This window comes from Mobula birostris, chromosome 28 (genome assembly GCF_030028105.1).
Source record: "Mobula birostris isolate sMobBir1 chromosome 28, sMobBir1.hap1, whole genome shotgun sequence".
NCBI classification, from domain to species: Eukaryota; Metazoa; Chordata; class Chondrichthyes; order Myliobatiformes; family Myliobatidae; genus Mobula; species Mobula birostris.
Genome location: NC_092397.1, coordinates 37,312,161 through 37,326,481, shown reverse-complemented (window position 1 = coordinate 37,326,481; position 14,321 = coordinate 37,312,161). Strand labels below are relative to the sequence as shown.

General features: G+C 47.5%; 1 non-coding gene across 1 annotated transcript; it reads right to left on the bottom strand.

The window, feature by feature from the left end:
• Positions 1-607: 607 nt before the first annotated feature.
• On the bottom strand, positions 608-681 carry trnan-guu (transfer RNA asparagine (anticodon GUU)). Its single transcript has one exon. It is a non-coding gene; the product is annotated as a tRNA-Asn (tRNA).
• Between the last annotated feature and the right edge of the window lie 13,640 nt (positions 682-14,321).

Below are 14,321 nucleotides of genomic sequence, written 5' to 3'. Positions count from 1 at the left end.
TCAATTCGACTACAACTGAATGATCGAGGACCCAAAATTAAATCAAAACCACGACATTAGACCCAATAAGCACGTTAGTTCCAAGAATGTCGCTGGAGGAAACACACACTTATGGTCAAAGAGAAGTGGATATTATACACTCCTGACAGAAAGCTATCATACCCCCGGATATTCTCTCATTTGCCTTCTTCTATCCGGCTGAAGGTACAAAACAGCACGTACTACAGGCTCGTGGATAGCTTCAACTCCGCTGTTATGTCTGTTGAGTGGTGCCCAAGTACAATAAGATGGAGCCTTGATCTCACAATCTACCCCGTTACGATGCGGCACCTGATTATTTACCCGCACTGTGCTTTCTATGTCGCCCTTACGTTTTATTCTGCATTCTGTTATTGCTTAACATTGTTCTCTTTCTATTCACTGTGCAATGATCTGATCTCTCTGAACAGCGTGAAAGCAAAGCTTTTCACCGTATCTCGGTATGTGACAAAAATCATTTTAATGTCCACTGAATGTGATGCCGCAGAGCAGGGAACGCCGGGCTCCGGACAGCGCAGCGTTTCCCGGTGGGCAATACAACGCGCAGCAAAAGCTGCTGGATCACCAGCGTCCCTGGGTGGGCTCGAACCACCAACCTTTCGGTTAACAGCCGAACGCGCTCACCGATTGCGCCACAGAGACAAGCGAGAAAAGGCTTTAATAAATGGTCCATTCCGGCGTTGGAAGATGGTGACTAACAATCGATGCTGTGACTCGGCTTTTCACAATCTGCATGAATGGTTTGCATCAGAAGGTGACGGACAACATGAAACAGAAAACAGTGGAACCACATATTGGTCAGATTTAGAAGGGGAAATACCAAACTGAGTTCCCAGTGCATCGCCAAAACATTCGGCCACGAGTACACACTCGTCAAAGAAGGACATTTTACATAGGATGTAATCACTGTGTCCCGGGACGGACGAGGACAGCACCGATCCCGGGGTCAGAGAAACAGGACTGCTCTTGAACTAAAAGCTGAAACAGCCGGAAATACTCCACAGTTTCGGCAGCGTCTGTGGAGGGAGAAACCGAGGTCACGTTTCAGGTCGATGACCTTTCACAGCTCCGAGCTCGCAGTCAGACGGAAGGAGTCTCCTGGAGTCTCTGCAGGGTGGCCTGAGCTGGGTGAAGGCACCGATTCCACTCACCCTCTCCTTTCTGACTCTTTGAACTGTAAACCTTAAATCGAGCACAAGAACAGCCTTTGTTTAACTTTTAAAATGTGGCAGAGGCGGCAGATGAAGCAAATATTGCTTCATGTCACCGCGTGTTACGTCGAATAACTCTGAGATACAGAGTCGCTGAGGGGAGATTTCACAAAGCAGAAAACAAAGTGCCTCCTATCGGGTGATTCTCATCCCGGGGTCACTGCAGACCGACTGCTCCGTAACCCCAAAGAACCGATCACTTCAACTCCAAACTCGGACTTATCCTCTTTAACCTCCAGAAGTTTTCGGATGACTCCGCCATAGTTGGATGCATCAGCAAGGGAGATGAGGCTGAGTACAGGGCTACGGTAGGAAACTTTGTTACATGGTGTGAGCAGAATTATCTGCAGCTTAATGTGAAAAAAGACTAAGGAGCTGGTAGTAGACCTGAGGAGAGCTAAGGTACCGGTGACCCCTGTTTCCATCCAGGGGGTAAGTGTGGACATGGTGGAGGATTACAAATACCTGGGGATACGAATTGACAATAAACTGGACTAGTCAGAGAACACTGAGGCTGTCTACAAGAAGGGCCAGAGCCGTCTCTATTTCCTGAGGAGACTGAGGTCATTAAACATCTGCCGGACGATGCTGAGGATGTTCTACGAGTCTGTGGTGGTCAGTGCAATCATGTTTGCTGTTGTGTGCTGGGGCAGCAGGCTGAGGGTAGCAGACACCAACAGAATCAACAAACTCATTTGTAAGACCGTTGATGTTCTGGGATGGAACTGGGCTCTCTGAAAAGAGGATGCTGTCTAAGTTGCATGCCAACTTGGTCAATGTTTCCCATACACTACATAATGTACTGGGTGGGCAGAGGAGTACATTCAGCCAGAGATTCATTCCTCCGAGATGCAACACTGAGCATCATAGGAAGTTATTCCTGCTTGTGGCCATCAAAGTTTACAACTCATCCCTTGGAGGGTCAGACATCCTGAGCCAATAGGCTGGTCCTGGACTTATTTCATAATTTACTGGTATAATTTACATATTACTATTTAACTATTTATGGTTCTATTACTAGTTATTATTTACGGAACAACTGTAACGAAATCCAATTTCCCCCCAGATTAATAAAGTATGACTGTGAGTATGACTATGACTATTTAACCCTTTTCAATTTACTTTGTAAATTCGAGTTGCAATCACATTTAATATGTAAACAGCAAAACTATTTCCCTGTCGGGAAAATTAACCCCCGTCCTCCCGGTGACAGACGGGGATACTAACCACTAAACTAGCGAGAAACCAATGCAAAAGTGCGATCTGTCGCTGGGATGTCCGAGTATAGTATAACTTAAAGGGTCACCCCGGTGTTTATTCGCTGACTATGGCATCGACGCTTTTACACAGACACTTCTTCCCGTCCGAACGGAGAGGGTCGGAATCGTTTCCGATTCAACGGATCATTGTGTAAAGCACTGTCCAGATGCGACGCACCCATTCCGGCCTGATTGTGTGTTGGGGTGAGAATCAGTAGTGAGGATCAAAAAGGGTATTGACAAGGGAGGTGCAGGGGTGCTTGCAGGACTGCTTTGAATCTGTGGACAGGACTGCATGCAGGAATTCATCTAGGTGCCTTAATGAGTACGCCACAGTTGTCACTGACTTCATTAAAATCTGTGTGGATGAGTGTGTGCCTAGGAAACAATATTGTACATACTGGAACCAAAAGCCGATGAAACAGAAATGTCCGTCTTCGACCATTGCACACATGTAATTTAAACTCTTTTGTCACTTCTCCTTCCATTATTCAACTGAAAGCCGGTGGATTCCCTTGTATCTCCAGTTTAAAAACGCCGAGATAACTGATGAACAGCAGAAGATGGTTTCGATCCAGCGTCCTCGGGGTTATGGGCCCGTCACGGTTCCACTGCGACACTCTGCTACATAGAGTCATTGGAATTGCTGTGCAATGTTTTTGAATTTCCCTACCGATACAGCAACGGCTTCTCCCGCATGTTACAGGCTTATCCGCGCTTCAACGACGGAAATGAATGCCGAGCACAGAGCAATTTCCTCATCTGGGAATGAACCCGAGACTTCGTACATGCAAAGCATGTGCTCGCCCACTGAACTACATCTGCACAAGGACTGCTAAATCTCTTTGCATCTCCAATTTTTGATATTCTCCCCGTTTAGAAAATATGCCACATTTATTTCTACTACTAAAGTGCATGACCATGCATTTGCCACCATTGTATTTCATTTGCCACTCACTTGTCCATTCTCCTCATCTGTTCAAGTCCTCCTGCAGCCTACCTGTTTCATGAACACTACCTGCCCCTCCACCAATCTTCGTATCATCTGCGAACATGGGAACAAAGTCATTTATTCCATCATCTAGACCATTGATATGCAGCATAAAAAGAAATGGTCACGACACTGACCACTGCGGAACACAAGTCAGTGGCAGCCAAGCGGAACAGGATACTTATATTCTTACTTGCTGTCTCCTACCAACCAGCCAATGCTCTAACCATGCCAGTTGCTTTGATTTAATACCATGGGCTCTTAACTTGGTAAGCAGCCTTATGTGTTACATCTTCTCAAAAGCTATCTTAAAGTACAAATAAACAACATTCACTACTTCCCCTTTAACTATCCTACGTGCAGTCTCCTCAAAGAATTCAGCAGGTTCGTCAAGCAAGCTTTCCCCTTAAGGAAAACATGCTGACTTTCCTATCTTGTCCCATGTTATTCCATAACCTCATTCTTAGTAGCAAATGTGTAGCAAATCACAAAGGCTGGACGTTGAACAACAGGAAACAGAAGTTGGAGTGGGCGATTCCGCCTTTCGAGTCCGCTCCACTATTCATTGCAGTGGACAGGATTCGAACCTGCGTGGAGACAACCCAATGGATTTCCAGTCCGTCACCTTCACCACTTTCTCCACATGCGACAGGGTCAGCAGAGATCCGGAGTGAGAGAAACAGAGTTGATCCTGAACTAAATGCAGGAACTGCTGGATATACTCAGGAGATACGACAACATCAGTGAAGCGAGAAACAGAGTTCATATTTTGCTTGATGACCTTTCACCCTGAACCCCATGTGGGTACTCAGGCGGAGAGAAACTCAATTATCGGCTCAAGGGTCCTTCACATCACGACTACAATCCCCAAGATCCACATGTGGGCCTCTGCAGCAGCAGCAATGGTTTTTGCCGTTTCCAAGCTGTCTTACAGAAGGCGGAGCCGGGACTAATTCCGTAACCACTGCTCTACCTGTGCGGAGCGAGCTCCCACCGCGCTCTCAATGACGGAGCTCCAGAACCCAAGTACTGATGGAGGTGGTAACGTCTGCAGGGTAGCAGGGCGGGCATCCGGACTTGTTTCACTGTTCACTCTCCTCCTCCTTTCTGAGCCATCCAACAAGCTGACTGGGCCGCTTCAGAGGGCGGTCACCAGGGAACAACTTTGGTGTGGACTGGATTCACAGCCAGCGTAAAACGGGTAAGGACGGCGTGTTGTGTGCTCCCAGCGTTCAGTAATTTGAGAAAAGCCAGAGTATAAACAATAAATTGTGTGGAATCGGAACTCGGAGAGAAGGTTCAAAGTCAAAAGTAATATCACTACCAACGTACGAATGTGTAACCATACACTACACTGGGATTCATTTACTTGCTGGCCTTCACAGTAGATCTGAGAAATACAACAGTATCAATGAACGAAAAACTACACACAAGCAGAATGGCAAACAAGCAATGTGAAAATAAGTAAATTAATAACAAACAAACAAATAAATAAATAAATAAACAACAAAAAATAAATAACAAATAGATCTGTGCCTGTATATGGGCGGACTGGGCCTGTAAGCCACGGAATTGCTTAGCGGGCGTCGTGCGTCGGGATGGGCATTGATGGCCTGTCGAGAGACAATCTCGGTGAGCTGTGTGGTCTGGATCGTTGTATTTTACTGATAATCTCCGTGTGCTTGCTGATTTGTATGTGCGAGGACTGGGCATCAATCTCGGTGTCGCGGAGGGTGGGGCGCGGTGGTGGTCGTCGGGACTCTTAAATTCCTTGAACGTGCTTTTTTCGGTATGTTGGTAATGTGTTTTAGCACCTGGATGCACTCGGATAGCACCGAGTTCTGGTGGCCACATTATGGAGAGGACATGATTATACCAGGATGCGTGCGGAGAAGGTCTACCGGGATATTGCCTGGACGCTCAGGATGAGGCTTTTCATTCCAGAATAATCTGACCTCCGGGTGAGGATTTTCATTCTGGAACATTCCCTTCTCTCAGCTCCTCCGTCTCCACCCCATCTGCTCTCAGAATCTGGTTTTCATGCTAGAAAGAAGGAGATGACCTGGTTTTTAAAAGAAAGGGGCTTCCTTTCCTCCACCATCAACGCAGCCTCAACCGCATCTTTTCCATTTCACGCACTTCTGCTCGAACCCCCTCCTCCCGTCACTTTACTAGGGATAGGGATCCTCCTGTCCTCACCTACCACAACACCAGCCTCCGTGTCCAGCAAATAGTACCAGGGATAGGGATCCTCCTGTCCTCACCTATCACCACACCAGCCTCCGTGTCTAGCAAATAATACCAGGGATAGGGATCCTCCTGTCCTCACCTACCACCACACCAGCCTCCGTGTCCAGCAAATAATTTCCCGTAACTTCCGCCATCCCCAATGGGATCCCTCCACCAAGCACATCTTTCCCTCCCCCGCATCGCCCAACCCTACTTTCTGATTCTACAGGGACCGCTCCCTAAGCGAATCCTTGTCCATTAGCCCGACCCCACGATATCCGTCCTGGTACTTAACCCTGCAAGCTGAACAATGCTAAACCTGCCCTTACACATCCTCCCTCACTGTTATTCAGGGCCCCAAACAGTCCTGACAGGGGAGGCGACATTTCACCTGTGAGTCTGTTGGCGTCATATGCTCTGTCCGGTGCTCACGGTGTTGCCTCCTGTATATTGGTCAGATCCGATTGATACTGGGAGATCGTTTCGCCGAGCACCTCCGCTCCATCCGCCAGAAGAAGCGGGATCACCCAGTGCCACACCTTTTAATTCTACCTCCCTTTCCAATTCCGGTACAGTAATGTCAATCCATGGCCTCCTCTACTGTCGCGGTGAGGCCACACTCAGGTTGGAGGAACAACACCATATATTCGGTCTGGGTAGCCTCCAACCTAATGGTATGATTTCGATTTCTCGAACTTTCGGTAATCCCCCACACCCGACCCGCCCTCTCCTTCAGCAGCAACTCCCGTTTACCTTCACTGACTTGATCTCTATGCCTGTCTGCTGCCTCCCACTGGTGCTCCTCGCCCTTTCCTTTCTTGCATGGCCTTCTATCCCGAACAATCAGACTCCCTCTTCTCCAGTTCCGTATATCACTCTCTCCCCTCACCCATCTTTAATATCTACTCCTCATCCCTTTGATCTTCAGTCCTGCCGAGCGGTCTCGGGCCCAAACGACCAGTGAGTTTTTTTCATAAATTCTGCCTGTCCTGCTGAACGCCTCCAACATTGTGTTTGTGTGTGTGTGAGTGTATGTGTGTGTGTGTGAGTGTGTCTGTGTGTGTGTGTGTGTGTGTGTGTGTGTGTGTGTGTGTGTGTGTGTGTGTGAGTGTGATTCTGTGTGTGTGTGAGTGTGTGTGTGTGTGTGTGAGTGTGTGTGTGTGTGTGTGACTGTGTGACTGTGTGTGTGAGTGTGTGAGTGTGTGTGTGTGTGTGTGAGTGTGATTCTGTGTGTGTGTGAGTGTGTGAGTGTGTGTGTGTGTGTGAGTGTGTGTGTGTTTGTGTGTGAGTGTGACTGTGTGTGTGAGTGTGTGTGTGTGTGTGTGAGTGTGTGTGTGTGTGTGTGACTGTGTGACTGTGTGTGTGAGTGTGTGAGTGTGTGTGTGTGTGTGTGAGTGTGATTCTGTGTGTGTGTGAGTGTGTGAGTGTGTGTGTGTGTGTGTGAGTGTGTGTGTGTTTGTGTGTGAGTGTGACTGTGTGTGTGTGTGTGTGTGTGTGTGTGAGTGTGTGAGTGTGACTGTGTGTGTGTGTGTGTGTGTGTGTGTGTGAGTGTGCGCGCGCACGCGCGCGCGTGACTGTGTTGCTTGGAATACCAGCATCTGCAGATTTTTCTCTTGTTTCTGGAGTATTTGAAACCGTGTTTGAGCTGAGTGACGGAATCTGGACCCGGAACGAATCGGTCGCCGACTTGGTCTAGGCCCGGTGCCCGGGTCCTAATGCGAGGTACCAAACGTGTTTAGACAATTTAAACAGTTCGGAGGCGTGAGCCGATTGCTCTCGCTCTCCACGATCTTCACTCTTCTCTCCGGTGTCGAAGCATTTCGCTGTCCCGTTATTGAGCCAATTTAAACGCACGCCCAGATAGATTGAAGACAGGGTATCGGTCGGGACGAGAGCCGGGTTCTCTTGGTCCCAGCGATAGTCATCTCCATGGCGCTGAGCCTGTGAAGACTGCTCCGGTTGCTGTGCTCTGTGCCCGTGAATATGTTGAAATGATAAGTGAGGCTTTGCGCCTCCTCCGGGTTGTTGCTCGCTTCAATTGTTAACATGAGTTGTTTACAATATATAGTAATGACTTGGATGAGGGAATTAAACGCAGCATCTCCAAGTTTGTGGATGACACGAAGCTGGGTGGCAGTGTTAGCTGTGAGGACGATGCTAAGAGGATGCAGCGTGACTTGGATAGGTTGGGTGAGTGGTCAAATTCATGGCAGATGCAATTTAATGTGGATAAATGTGGAGTTATCCACTTTGGTGGCAAAAATAGGAAAACAGATTATTATATGAATGGTGGCCGATTAGGAAAAGGGGAGGTGCAACAAGACCTGGGTGTCATTATACACCAGTCATTGAAAGTGGGCATGCAGGTACAGCAGGCGGTGAAAAAGGCGAATGGTATGCTGGCATTTATAGCGAGAGGATTTCAGTAAAGGAGCAGGGAGGTACTACTGCAGTTGTACAAGGCCTTGGTGAGACCACACCTGGAGTATTGTGGGCAGTTTTGGTCCCCTAATCTGAGGAAAGACATCCTTGCTATAGAGGGAGTACAAAGAAGGTTCACCAGATTGATTCCTGGGATGACAGGACTTTCATATGAAGAAAGCCTGGATGAACTGGGCTTGTACTCGTTGGAATTTAGAAGATTGAGGGGGGATCTGCTTGAAACGTATAAGATCCTAAAGGGATTGGACAGGCTAGATGCAGGAAAATTGTTCCCGATGTTGGGAAAGTCCAGAACGAGGGGCCACAGTTTGAGGTTAGAGGGGAAGCCTTTTAGGACCGAGATTAGGAAAAACTTCTTCACACAGACAGTGGTGAATCTGTGGAATTCTCTGCCACAGGAAACAGTTGAGGCCAGTTCATTGACTATATTTAAGAGGGAGTTAGATATGGCCCTTGTGGCTACGGGGGTCAGGGGGTATGGAGGGAAGGCTGGGGCGGGGTTCTGAGTTGGATGATCAGCCATGATCATAATAAATGGCGGTGCAGGCTCGAAGGGCCGAATGGCCTACTCCTGCACTTATTTTCTATGTTTCTATGTTTCTATGAGTTGTATTTTTATTCTTTCTCTTTCGGATCGAGTGTTGGTCTTTTATTTGGTTAATTATTTTACCCGTTTAATTCTGTCCGTTCGAGTCCTTGTTTTGTGGCGACCTGCGAGCAAGCAAATCTCAAAGTTGTATAATTTATACTTTCTTATAATAATAATTAAATCCTCAATCTTGAAATAACCTGTATAGAACATCATCTGCTCAGAACTTTAGGGACCAAGTAGTGGACTCACGCTAATTCAAGGGAAGTTTGCTGTGCGTTACTGTTGACCGTTCGTTAACGACAGCAGATTAGGAAATTCACGACGCAACTCGTAATTAATTGAAACTCACACTTTATTTGTTTCTGCACAAACAATAACGTGACTGTGTTGGCTCCGGGCTGACAACTTAGTTCGTGAATTCTACTGTTTCCTCTTGTTTTCACTCAAACAACTTGTCCAATGTATGGCAACGAAATAGGGGGATCTCCGCCGGCCAAACAGTCGATCATGACTTCTCCGGCCCCTGGCGTTGGGCTTCTTCCTCGCGATGGTGATTTTTTGGAGTTGTCACTGACAGCAAATCGAAGTGTCCACATTCATCCTTTTCCTTACCAACTCAAATATTGCATTCCAGTGTCACAAGCTGTGAGTCATCTGATTGACCTTTTACACCACTTTATTGGCTCTGTTCCAGGCCAGCTTCCACTTATTGCCCTCTTCACAGCAAGTGACAGTCTGTAATTTATAGCTCTTTGTTCTCATCAGTAACCAGCTCGAATTACTATCGGCAGCGTCCAAACCCAACATTCACATACCTGCATCTTATGTTATATGAAGGAACACCGAACAAATCTGTCCACCAGATTTCTTGATACAGCATCGTGTCCAATTTAAAACACGCAAAACAAAGCAACTCCATCTCACAAAATGGAAAATGTAAAACAGTTCCACAAAATGTCAGCCTCCATTTCCAAGTATATGGCAGAAACACAGTCAATTGATCTGCCCGCTTCCACTGTGCTTCACCCATTCGAGGTCAACGTTTTCTTCCATATTTAAAATTCATACAAGGCAGAGAGTCCTCCAGAACACCACTAGTTACCGACAAACAGCTGAGAAGTCCATATTTACTCCCAGCCTTTTCCTCGCACCAGTCGCAAATATGTTTTCTATGCTCGTATCTTTCCTGCAATGTCATGGGCTCTACTATTGTTTAGCAGCTTTATCTGCGGCAATGCTCTAGATGACGAAATCGATGGCTTTGCATGTGACAGATAATTAGGTGGAGTAGCTGGTAATGTTGATGTCGCAGGAAGATCGCAGAAGGACTTAGTCAGATTTGGAGAATGGACAGATAAGTGGCAGATGGAATACAGAGTACGGTAATGTATGGTCACCCACTTTGGTAGAAGAAATAAAAGTGTAGACTGTTTTCGAAACGAGCAAGAATTCGGAAATCGGAGTTGTAAATGGAGTGGGGAGTTCTCCTGATGTCAATGTCCGGTCCGTGGACTCCGGACTCCGGGTCTTCTGGCTGTCCCTTATTTCAGTTGGGCTTAACATAGGCACCTGATTCCCGTCTTGGGTGCTGGGAATATAAGTGGCCCTGGGTTCGAGTGTAGGTGCTGGTTCGTCTCGTCAGTATCCCGTCCTCGCCTCCCTGGGATAAGTCAGGCCGTCTTTGCCGTTACCCTGAGGTTGGACTGTTCCCTTTCCTGCCCTTCACCTTCCTCCTGAAGCCTTTGCCTGAAGCCTTGCCTGCAACCTGGCCTGCGTCCTCGCCTGTATCGCTGTCAAGTTCTACGGCCGGAGCAAGACCGGAACCTTGCTGTGTTTAGATAAGGAACTGTATCGTTGTTTGGAAATGCCTCTGTGTACACGCCTTCGCTAGGTAGGTCCAGTCGTTTGCCGCTACCTTTTGTTGGAAACCGTCTCTGTCTCCACGCCTTCGCTAGTTAGGTCCGGCCATTTGCCGCTACCTTATGTTGGGAACCGTCTCGTCGTGTTCAGCATTCTGTGTGTGAGTCCCGGCCCTACGTCCTGTTCCCATGAAGGGGTCCCGGCTCTGTGTTCTATGTACCTGTGTTCCTTTCTCTCTCAAGACCAAGGCTCTGTGCTTCTGTTCTGCTAAGACCAAGGAGCTGTGTTCCTGTTCTGCCAAGACCAAGGCTCTGTATTCCTGTTCTGCCAAGACCAAGTCAAGGCTTCGGGTTCTTGTCCTCTCCATGTGTCTCGTCCTGTCCTTGTGCCTCATCCAGCACAGGAATGCCTCGTCCTTATCCAGGAAAGCTTCGAAGAATCCAAGCCTCGTCCAGTCCTGTAGCCACGTCGTGTCCTCGCCTAGTTCCGGGGTCCGAGCCCGAGTCAAGACCTAGGTTCTGGGTCCTTGCCTAGTCTCTGGCTCGGAGTCCATACCCAAGTCTCGATGAACCCAAGCCTCGTCATGTCTTCGCCTAGTTCCGGCGTCCGAGCCCGAGTCAAGACCTAGGTTCTGGGACGTTGTCCAGTCTCTGGCTCGGAGTCCAAGCCCAGGCTCCTAGTTCCCAGTGCCTTGTCCTGGTCCCGCTTACCTAGCCAAGTCCTAGCCCAAGTCTGTGTTCCTGTCCTAGCTCCTAGTCTGTGTGCTGTCACGTCCCTAACTCTGGTCCTGTCCCGTACCTTGAACTTTAGTGTCTGTGTCTTGCTTTTGGGTCCGCTCCCAGCGCCCCACAATGACACCTGCAGGTTTCTCTAAAGGTTAAATTGCAGGTTGAGTCGGTGGTAAGGAAGGCAAATGTAGTTTTAGTATTCATTCCGTGAGGATGAGCATTTAAAAACAAGGATAGAATGAAAATGTATTGGAAGACATTGATCAGATTCACTCGGAATTTTGTAGGCAATTTGGGCCTCATTTCTAATAAGGGATGCGCTGGCGTTGTGTGGGAACAGAGGAGTTTCACGAGATTGATCCCGGAATGAAACGGCTAAAATAAGAGAAGCGTTTAGTGACTCTGAGCCTCTACCCGTTAGAATTTAGAAGAATGAGGGAGGATCTCATTAAAACCTATCGAATATTGAAAAGCCTATAAAGAGTGGATGGGGAGAGTATGTCAGTCCTGCTTCTATGACCCTGACGTTGATGTTGAGCCGCATCGCTCTGGAACTTAGTGATGAGGTCCCTCGAAAAATGTCCTCCCGTCTCCCAGGCTGAGTTTCGTAGTTGTCATGGCCAAGGGATTAGGGCGGTAGACCAGATGTTCATTACATTTCAGCGGGGATTTTCCACTGCGGAGGGAATAACTCGCGTCCACGTAATTTGAAATTATTTTATCCCGTCTCCTGAAGAGTTAATTTTGTCGCCGTCTCCTGAAAAAAAAAGCTATTGAATAAGGAAAAGGAATTTGTTTATTTTACTGTGCTTCAAAGCTCTTGTTATGAATTCAGGGCGTTCGTTGGAAATTCTATGGATTGAGTTACTCTTATCACTCTAAACATGCGGATGATCATCTGCCGCCAACATGGACTGAACTGCTTTCCTGTTGTACCGTACCTCTTCAGAATTGGCCCCGACTCCTGATCTTGTGGCTCAGTGAGTATGCAAAGGAATAGGATTATTCCAGAGAGTATCGGCCAGCATTCGTCAGGTTCTCCTGACCGGACAAACCTTATGACCCTCTGTCTCATCCCCTCGGTCGTTAAAGATATCTTTCCTCAGGCAGGCAGGAGAGCGGGGTTGTTTGGGTCTACCTTCCTCAGGCGGCGATTGAGGCCACAGGAGGAAAGAGTCTACTTCGGATCAATTCAGCTGCAGCTCAGCCGCTATCCATTGATATTTATGCCGAAGGACAGCCCGGAGACAAAGAGAGAGAACGCGGGAGAGAAACGGTGGAGTATGAACAGAATGTGTGACAGCAGGGCCACTGAAACTGGGTTCAGTAAATAATGTGAAACACATTCATTGCTGACATGTCGGGAACGAGGTCTCCGAATGGGTCGGAGCACCGACAGCACAGAGATAATATCAGGATGGGGCAGGAAATAGCAAATACGAGAAGAAAAGCAGAGAGAAAGGTGCAAAATAAATCAACAAAGAACAGTTAATAAAGGAAACATTTATAAAGGACGCCCTCCATTGTAGCTTAGAAAACTAGACGGCAATGGGTAACCCTAGGCAATTTGTCGGTTAAGGACATGTTCGGCACAGCTTTGTGGGCCGAAGGGCCTGTATTGTGCTGTAGGTTTTCTGTGTTTCTATGAAATGATGTGACGTCAGTAAAGAATCGACAAATGAAAATGAAGAGAAGAATGAGCAACGTTCACAACGGAGCAGCGCGTCACCACGTTCAGACAACAGCAGGGAGGCGCAGCGGCAGCGTGCTGGGCCCATGGGCGTCTATTCGGCCGATGGATTGACGATTGTTTCCATGGAGAGCTCTGGAGGTGACGGAGGTCATATCAAATTAACCCGGGCCTATCAGGATAGTAGAAAACTGTCCTGACGTGTGTAAACTTAGAGAGCATCACATAGAGAAATTCATGCGGATGTTTTTGGAAACTGGAACCTATGCCCGAGTGGCTGGTGAGACAGGTGCACCCACAACATTAAATAATTGTCTGGGCGACCACCTGAATCATCAAGACACTGAAGGCAACAGCTAGTAAGCGAGCTCTTTTCCGGTGTGATCGGTAGTTGATTGTCAACACGGACATTGTGGGACGAAAAGCCTGTTTTATGGTCGCATGATTCTGTGAATCTATACTGTATTACATTTGTGAATCACAATAAAGGGTTTAATTTATCCTAGTAATAGAGGATGGGGATGAGAGAGAGATCATATGTGTTTAAATAGACAGAGTGGGTGGTGATTAGACTGACCGCACTCTGTGTGAACACATCATCCGACATGTTTTGATGTGTCCTAGTTGGCTGTGGGAATCTGATTTAGAGTGCGAGCAGGAAGCTGCACTGATCGGTTCACCGGGGAAAATGCGAGGGACAGCACTTCAATCCTTGATCCACTGGCCAGCCCAGGGTGAATAATAATTTTACACTCACCCGTCGATTTAAATAACTTCGGGAATTCGTACGCGATTTGTCAGGGTTGGACCACTCGGACGCTAGAAGTGTATGACTGTGGTTCGAGCTGTTTTCTGAATGTGGTCACTGTGATTCCTCACTCTGGTGCAGTTCCTGTTATGTCCGGTTGAGGTCGCCATCCTCCGACAGACCGGAGATACACAGCACCCAGTGTTTCAATGAAGTGGGAGTGATCGCTTCAGAATGCGATTCGCTACATATCATTTCCCGCTTGTCGCACAAAAAAAAAAGCAGAAATATAAATATATAACTGTGATTAAAAATGTTGATTGCAACAACACGGATTTGGGCTCGAATGAGAGCACTTCCCTTCGCTAATCCTTGAACACAACAGGTGACTGAATCGCTGGAGCAAACTGAGACACTGCTGTGGGAGGGACACGAGTGAAAGGCTCCAGTATTACAGCTGAGAAACATCAAGATAATTCTGTTCACCCTCCTGTCCTCTTAAATGTGCATGACATGAGCTGTCAAAAGCAAT